Source organism: Eublepharis macularius, chromosome 8, assembly GCF_028583425.1.
Source record: "Eublepharis macularius isolate TG4126 chromosome 8, MPM_Emac_v1.0, whole genome shotgun sequence".
Lineage (NCBI taxonomy): Eukaryota > Metazoa > Chordata > Lepidosauria > Squamata > Eublepharidae > Eublepharis > Eublepharis macularius.
The window spans coordinates 119862684-119871835 of NC_072797.1; positions in this window are offsets into that span (position 1 = coordinate 119862684).

A 9152-nucleotide genomic window follows, 5' to 3' on the forward strand; every position below is an offset into this window, starting at 1 on the left:
CGTACCAAAATATGTTGATGGGCATCATTTTCCTAAATTTTGTAAACTGTAAGACTTCCAGCAGTAAGAAAAGATACCAAGAGACTGGCTTGTTTGGAGTGCTACTAGCCAAGCATTGTATTGTTTTCCATGTCGGCTACTTCCTGAAGGGAGGTATAAACTACTGCTGTCAAAAAAAGGGTATTCATCAATTGTGCAAAAAATGGCATGAACTATGTACTAAATTTCCTGAATATGAAAAGAGCATAGAACACAAAACTTCAATATTGCCAGTGGAATCAATTATGGCAGTTGCTGTCAGGTAGACATGGAATAGTGAGTTTCAAAGAATTAACAGAAGTTACAAGATAGTAACATTGTAAAGATTGTTGGATGTTACCTTATTCCTTGCTTCAACACGGTTAGCATCGCAAGAAGATAATAATCTGATAGGTTACCCACATAATGGTAACTTTCTTGGAACTCTTGAGCTTATAGCTCATTATAACAGCATCAATCATCAAGACCATTTAACTAAAGTCAAACAGAGGGAATTAAAAAACAGGATTCTCATGTCACGGTAGAGTCAGAAGAAGTTTATTGAATAATGTGGCAAGTGTGTGCAGACAGCTGTACTGGAAGAGAGAGAAAAGGACATTTATTATTTTCTGGAGGAGTTAGCCATATTAGTATGTAGTAGCAAAACAGTAAAGAGTCCAGTAGCACCTTTAAGACTAACCAATTTTACTGTAGCATAAGCTTTTGAGAACCACAGTTCTCTTCATCAGATGCAAGGAGGGCATTTCTCTCTCTCTCTCTGCCATCAAGTCAGCGGTATTTTGCCATTGCCAGCTTCTTCCGAGCAATCCTAGACTTCCTTGGTGGACTCCCATTGATGCACTAACTGGGGCAGCTTCCAAGATCTGACAAGATTGGACTAGGCTGTGCTGTTAGGACTGCTATACAACCGATTATGAACCCATAATTTTCACTTGTTAGCAGTAGTGGTTGGTCAACTGTAGTCTCCTATTTCTGCCATTTTCCTGTTTGCACAGATTGGAAAGAGTTGTAAAATGACCATGTTCCATTGTTAGTCCCAAATAAATAAAGCTTTAAGTAAAGCAAACCTCGTATCAGGCCATTAAATACTTCAATTCTAGAGACCAGATGTTTATTATCAGGGAAATAAGTGGCTGACAATTTGCATTTATACAATTGAAATAAGCCAAGGCTTTTCGGGATGCACGCTTAATGGAGAAAATAATAGCTTTTTTAATGATAAGAGAGGCAGAAATATTGAGAGAATAAGAATGACAAGAAAGATTAAGAGAAAAGAATGTATGTTAGGAGATATCCCAGAGGATAAAACATGCAGAAAATACTAGACACAAAAAGTGAATTAAAAAAAAAAAAACACTTCCAAAGCATGAAACTAAAATGATTGTTGCAGAGACCAGGGGGAAAAATGCTACTATCAGAGAGATAAGGTTAGATACTTAAGGCTATGGAAACACCCAATTTAATAGCTGAAAAAAAGTTTAACAAAATCAACTTTAATTATATGGAAAGCGAACAATAAAAAATTAATAAGTTATTTCCTGAATACTGCTAGGAATTATATACATCAGATTAGAGAAGAATGAACAATAGATTGACTTATTTCTTTAAAAGAAGCAAAAATTGGCATAATTTGCAGAAATGGGCAGTGAAAACAGAATGATTTACTGCAGAAAAGAGTTATGCATTCATTTTATAGTACGTTGTAGTAGGGTGGGAAACTTAGAAGGCAATGGAACTTCTCTCTCATTATACAAGATGTCAAATAAATAGTGCACAGCATCTAATGTACAGAATCTCCATTCCTACTTGTATCTGCTGAAGGGAGCTTGACTCTCAAAAGCTTATTCTCTGGAAACTCTTAGTCTTTAAGCTGTCTTTATTGTACTCTAACCTTGTTCATGTAAATAATCAGTTGCTCTTGAGGATCATGTCCAAATAGCAACCTCAAAAGCTGATCAGGACTTAAAGTGGCAGCAGATCCTAGCAATTGGAAGGTTTGCATGCGACCTACAACATTGACTTAGGACAAACTGCAAGAATAGGTAGATCATGGGATGGATTTCCCCCAGAATTTCCCCCACCAGCCAACTGAGAGCCAAACTACAAGTGACGCCTGACACAAGTTGGACACTTGTCAGATTTCCCTTAAGTTTTGATAGGAAATGTTGGTGTCCTGGTCTTGCAGCTTGGCTCTCTGACTGCTGTCCAATGAACTTTTCAACTGTCACTTGGTCTGCCAAGCTGCCTACATTTCCCATCAAAACTTGAGGGAAGCTGACAAGTGTCCAACTAATGTCAGGTGTCACTTGTAGTTTGACTCTATATGGCAGCAGCATCTGTCCACCAGGGGGAAGGCAGCCTTGGCCACAGAACATTATTCATGTACCATTTTAGTTTCTGTCTCTGAGCTATAGAGAGCCTAGTTCTAAATCAGTGAAAACTTCAAATAAAGTTGGTTAAATCTAGTGGCAGGGGCGGGGGGGGGGATAGTTCTATAGCATGGGGTTTTAGTAGCAGCACATATTTGTCTTTTCTAGGTTTGCTACACAGCCTTGTAATATGCACTTGCATTGGTTGAGAATAAATATAGATATTTCAAACACTTTTGTACAGACAGATGAACAAAAGGGAAATTATCCAATTTGGCCTCCCCTCTGGAACCTAACTCCATGGCTAAAAAAAAACACTTGTGAAAATTATTTTTTCCTTGATTTATTTTGCACAGTTTAGATGCAGCCTAGACTGCGAAAAAAAATCATTACAGCTCAACATCTCAGTGAGATCTTTTGTTTTATACACCAAAATGAAGTACAGCTTGCTTTAATCTTTTTCCCCGTGTTTTCTTCTTTGTACACACACCCTAGGTAGATGCTTGTCTTGTAGAATAAAATTGTTTATTTTGGCTGGGAGAATAATAATTGAAGCAGGCAAACAGAGAGGCACCTACAGTTCAAGCATCAGGGAAGCTGATGGAAAGTCGTCGACGAAAGGTCTTTTCTCTGGTAGCTTTCATTAGACTCTGGCCCTTCAGTCACATTACATGTAACTCTCTCAGAACATCTTGCATCACGCAACCAATTACCACTACTGAAGAACCAGGCAGGAGACTAAAACAGAGACTTAATTTTACATCTCTCTGTTTGTTTGGGTTTAAGAAGGAAACATTATGCATGACTTCAAGCTAAAAGACTAGTTATTTAAAAGTTACAAGGAAGTCCTTATGATGGGAGGAAAATGTTTGCTTTGTCTACAAACTTCCTAATTTGCTCCACCCCTGGTCTGTCCTGATTCTGATCCTTTCGGAGCATCACTGACTGTCTTCTGGGAAATTTAGATAGGGCAGAACACGTGAAGTAACCATCAAATGGTTCTCCTTCTCTCTTTGGTATCCACTGAGCACTGGATATTAATAAGGTCTAGTTAGACTTCTGCTAATAGAGGTTTTTTATCATCTGGTTGGTAAGCGACTGTCAGTAGGAAGACACAGAGCCAAACTACATGTTACTTTTTTCACATCTTGACCATGGAGACTCGCAGCTATATTTCAATTCAAAGTCCCTGTGGCAACTCCTGTGTAAAAAGTACAGGCAGGCCCAGTTCTGAGTAGGGATGTGGCACTTCTGCAATGATTACACAAGAGTTGCCATGGGGGCATGCAGCTGCAGTGTGGCTGCAAGTCCCCATGCCAAACTCCCGTAATGTTTAGTTTGGTGCACAGACCTGAAAGTTTTACTGATATGAATTAAGAAGTTTATTGATAGCGCTACAAAGGCAGAATATGCAGGATATATGAATAGTTTAACTACGCAGACTTCAACATTTGCTATCACTAAAATGTTGAAATCTGTGTTTTCCTATTGACAGTCACTTATTCACTGGGGTGATAAGAACTCTTGCTAGCAGAGATTAATTTGTTCACTAATGTCGGAAAAAGTATACCTCAGGGTGTTTTCCCCCCATTTCAGTTTATTACATCCTGATAGTATATCACTATTCTGCCATCCCCACTCTCTTTTCCTCCTCAGAACCTCCAGGTATTGTCAGGAATATCAGAGAGCTACTACAACTTTGGGGTATACATGACTGACTGATGTTATTTATTCAATTGAAGCTTATTGTTAGGAGATGATGGCAACACCTTCCACATAGGGGGAGAAGGGTTTTTTTTTGGTGAGGAAAAATATCATGTTTGGGGTTTGGGAGAGGCAGGCTGAGAAGCAGAGATACAAAGCTATGGGCTGTATAACAGTGAACCAATCTGAGTATGCAGTCTTCTGCTATGAAGATTGAAGGTGGGGTGCCATATCTCTGATTCACTGAATGGAACCTATGCCAAAAATGGAAGTTTCAATTTGGATAGTGAAAAAAAATATATTCAGGATGGCTATCCAGTCTATAGAATTTCAATGAAGATATCATGATTTTTAAAAGATGTTGAAAACTAGAGGTCTCAAGTAGAGATGGGCACGAACCGGGAAAAACCCGAACCATGCGGTTCATAGTTCATCAAATTTCACAAACCACAAACTTTCACGAACCTGCCCTTGGTTCATGAACTGGTTCATTTGGTTTGTGAAAACGTCACATCTGGGTCCGAAAATCATCACTTCCGGGTCAGCAGAAGGTCACTTCCGGGTCAGCAGAAGGTCACTTTCGGGTCAGCAGAAGGTCTTCAGGAAGTCCATCCCCTGTTGCCTAGGAAATTGATTGATTGGCACCAGGCTGTCTGCAGTCACGAACCAAAAAATGACCAAACGAACCAGCCTAAAGTTCATGGCTGTTCATCAGAAATAGGATCTGATGAACCATGGTTCGCAAACCACGAACCGGCCTGGTTCATGCTTAATTTTGGTTCGTATTTTGGTTTCTGCCCATCTGTAGTCTCAGCCCTCATGCTGCAGTCATGAACATCTTGCGTATTTATTTCTGGTCATCACTTCAACAGTAGTTATATGCTTGATGTTCAACAAAAGAGAAATGGAAACTGAATGCTATTAAAAAGAGGCATCAAAACCCAACAAGGTTTCAGAAGAGCATTTGAACAATGTTGAAAGTAATGTGTTCCTTTTAAGTTTCTGTAATCTTTAATCCAGTGGGGCATAATAAAACAAATCACCTATTATAGCTAGAAGTGCCAATTTCCCCCCATCTTGCATGTGAAAATAGTTTTTGAAAGCAGTAGAAAGACAGGAAAGACTTTACTAGTCCTATTGCCAGTAGTCTAAATTACTTGAATATTTTTCAGTACCAAAGACAACAAAACATTAGCTTGTTTTCACACAACCAGACAAGGACAAGCCAGGTCTAAGTCAGGCATGTCAGCACAATCTAATTTTAAGAGCATTTTTAAATTAATCACCTCATAAAAAGCAAAATGAATGTGTATATGGTGGGGGGTAGAAATCTGACCTCTTCTAGAAGAAGGTGACACACACAGTGCTCAGCCATTATAGTTATAGGAATAGGATTGTTGCTAAGCAACAAGTCTCACATAATCTTGTGCCGCTTTTGTATCTGAGGAAAATTGAGGCAAAGAAAAGTTTGGGAAGCTAATGAGGAAGAAATAGCTTCAGTGCAGAACAATCAATAGTGCACCTGACCAGAAAATAAACTATTAATGGGACCATAGAAAGCAAAGCTACTTAGAGAGACTCTTGAGGCAAATTTATTATCACCAGGTGTGTTTAATTGGCTGCACACTAATTTTCCTTTCAGCTGGGTCTCTTTTCAGGATGGAGATAGGCCTATAGCTACCTTGGCCCTGGCTATAATAATTTACGAAGGGTTTCTGCTCAGTGACTTTAACAGGTGTAGCAAACCAGCCAGTGTTCTGATTACACTGTAGTCTATACCCCTTAAAGCATTCAATAAACTGCCCATGTCCTAGTGCTATTAGAAGAGGAAAAACATCAGTGTTGACTTCAGGAAAGGGTTGGTGGCAACTGCCTTAAATAGAGTAGTTACTGTTACTTTATCAAAAGTAAAAAAAAAAATGAGTAAGGTAGTTCCTCCTTAGGTAAAAATTTGGGGAGGATTTCCATGATGACCCAAAGTAGAGGTGGGCACAGACTGAAAAACAGACCTAAATTTGACACAAACTTGCCCTGTTCAGTGTTCGCCAACTGGCAGCTCATGGGATGTCACAACTTTTGGGCAGGTCTGTTGGTCCATTGCTCCATGAATGCAGACATCCCGGTGCTGAGCAATCAGTTCCCTAGGCAACATAGGAGCCACCTACAGATCTTTTGCTGCCTTTGGATCACACCAATCTTAGCCCTGAAAACTTTGATAGGCAGCTCTGGCTGCCAACCAGAGAGCTCCCATTATTTTCTATGTAAACGTTTAGGGAGGAGCCGCTGTTTCACTTTCCATTCCACAGTTACTGAGCAAGGAACTGCTTGTTGTGGGAGTTTTTTTGCATTGTGTATCGCGAGAGGGAGGCTTGGGGCTTGTGCTGCAGCAACACTCTGGGAGCGAGCTTATGATAAGTTACTGGGTTTCCTCGGCTGAGAGCTCACTCTTCTATTTCATTTCCCCCCTCCCCTTTCTATTCTTATTTGCTTGTGGGGTGGTGGGCTAGGGCCCTGAGTTTCTGGAGTTAAACTCCTGTCAGCTCCATTTTTAATTGATCTGTAGTTTTTTAACACAGAGCTGTGAGGCTCCCTCCAGAACAGTTGCACAATGGGGCAGCCCTAGTTGAGTGTGCTTGCTAACTGGCCAGCTCACCCAAGGAAGACACAAGAGGAAGACAGCAACCTGATTGAGTTGCCTCTCTCCATGCCATTCTGATTATAAGGTAGATGAGCACTGCTTCCCTGCTACACCTCATCAAGCCTAGCATTAAATCTACATTCAGAGAGGGAAGGCTTGGACTCAGCTTTGGTGGCACTCCTTTGCAAAGGGGCCAGAAGGTGGGAGGACAAGACAGGCATGCTGGGCTTCTGTGGGCATCTAGCCCATTCCAGCTTCTTCAAGTTCCCTGAGTCCATCACCGTCAGCATTTACAGGACCCCATTCCAGCTCGCCCGAGGAAGATGCAGGAGGAAGACAGCAACATGATCCAGCTGCCCTTCACTCCATCCCTGCCTTTCCAGCCTGTAAGACTAGAACTGACCCACTGAAGGGAAGTCCAAGACTCCCCCTCTCTGCATGTTTTGCTAGGCAGGGCAACATGCAGAAAGGGGAAGGCTCGGACTGCCCCTCAGAGGTGAAGCCCTAGTCTTGTGGGCTTGTTTTCTCCTGCTCTCTCCTCCTTTCACAGGAGAAACCTGGCTGGTTAACTTTGCCGCCGTCTCCCTGCCATTAATTGCACCCACCAAATGTGTTCAAGGGGCATCACTTTGCAATCCTTACTGTGTACAAAAACGAATAGATTTTGAAGAATGAGCTGAATTGTATTTGCTTCTTCTGAAAAGCAGGATCGAAGAGATTCATGAGCATGTTACTATCCTGGAAAGGGGTGGCGGGGGTTGGGTACTGCATTCAGCAGCGGCGCCAGAGTTTTTGGCACCCGCATGGCTGGCGAGCTGGGAGCCCCTGTGCGCTCGCACACACACACTCACACCAGCCTGCATGATGACGTCACATGTGACATCATCATGGGTCCGCGCGTGCACTGGCCCAATCACTGCAGCGGGTGGCTGGGACGGCGTGTGGATTGCCTCCGAGCTCTCCCGCTCGGTTGCCCTGCATGCTGCAGATGCTTGCCCACGGCTGCTGAGCCCGGCCAGGGGCGTGTGCTGGCAGCGGCACAACGCGGGGTGGGAGGGCTGGGAAGCTGCAGCTTCATGGCACGCGCTCCTGCCCCCCCCTGCGCCTCCTCCGATGCCCCCTGCACCACCCCGCACCCTGAGGCAACTGCCTACCTGGCCTCCATGGGCACCCCGCCCCTGGCTGCATTGTGAAAGCATCTAAATGAAAGTACGGATTCTTCCCATCTTACAGACTCTTCATGGGGTCCTGTAAATGCTGACAGTGATGGATTCAGGGAACTTTCCAAACTAGAAGGAGCCTGGATGGGGGTGGGGGAGGACTAGACAGCAACAGAAGCCCAGCATGCCTGTCTTGTCCTACCTCTCCCTGGCCTCTTTGCAAGGAAGTGCCACTGAAGCTGAGTACAAGCCTACCTGAATGTAGATTTAACGCTAGGTTCGACAAGAGGAGGCAGGAAGCAGTGCTCGTCAGCCTTAAGATCAGAATGGCAAGGAGAGAGGCAGCTAGATCAGGTTGCTGACTTCCTCCTGCATCTTCCTTGGGCAAGCTGGTCAGTTAGCTTGTGCTGCAGCAATGCTCTGGAAGCAAGCTTATTACAAGTTGTTATGTTTCCTCGGCTGAGGGCTCACTCTTCTGTTTCATTTTTCCCCCTTTCTATTCTTATTTGCTTGTGAGGCGGTGGGCTAAGGCTCTGCCCCAAACCCAGTCTCATGGCTGTAGTCTCCCTGTGCCCACATTTGCCTCCTCATGATGATTGTTCTCCCTCCCAGAGTCGGCGCTTCCAGATTCCCCTCAGCCAGCCCGATGAGGAGATTTCTATTTCACCCAGGAGAATCTTCTTCCTCCCAGGATTAAGCTCCCCTCATGGATCAGCTCTGTCCTTTCCTGTTCCCATCTCCCCAAAGAACACCCACTCCCTCCCTCCAAGTTTAACCTCCTCTCATAGATTGTCTCTGTCCTCATGTCCTTTAAAAGAATATTCCTCCTCCTGTCTCCCTAAAAACATCTCCTTGACTCTCGCCTCAAAGAGTATTTCTCTCCCTCTCCATTCCATCCCCAAAGCAGGTTTTCTGCTCCCAGGAATCATCATTTCACTCTGGGGCCATCATTCCATTCTCAGAGGAAGATTCTCCAACTCCATCCCATGTTTTCATTGCAACTGTTTGGTGCTGCAAGCCAATGCATGCCAATTAGTGTTTGCAGCTCCTATTCTATCTACTGGAAGTTTCCTGGAGGTGGCCACTTTGGGGGTCTGTAACTCGGACCTCCGAAATGCAATCTTAGCCAAACTTGGAGGATGGCTGGAGGAGAGCCTGCTGAAGACTCGCTGTGAGTTTGGCATTTGTGTGTGTGAAGGGGGTGGTCCGAGGGCCCCCGGGGAAGTGATGGACCACAGACTG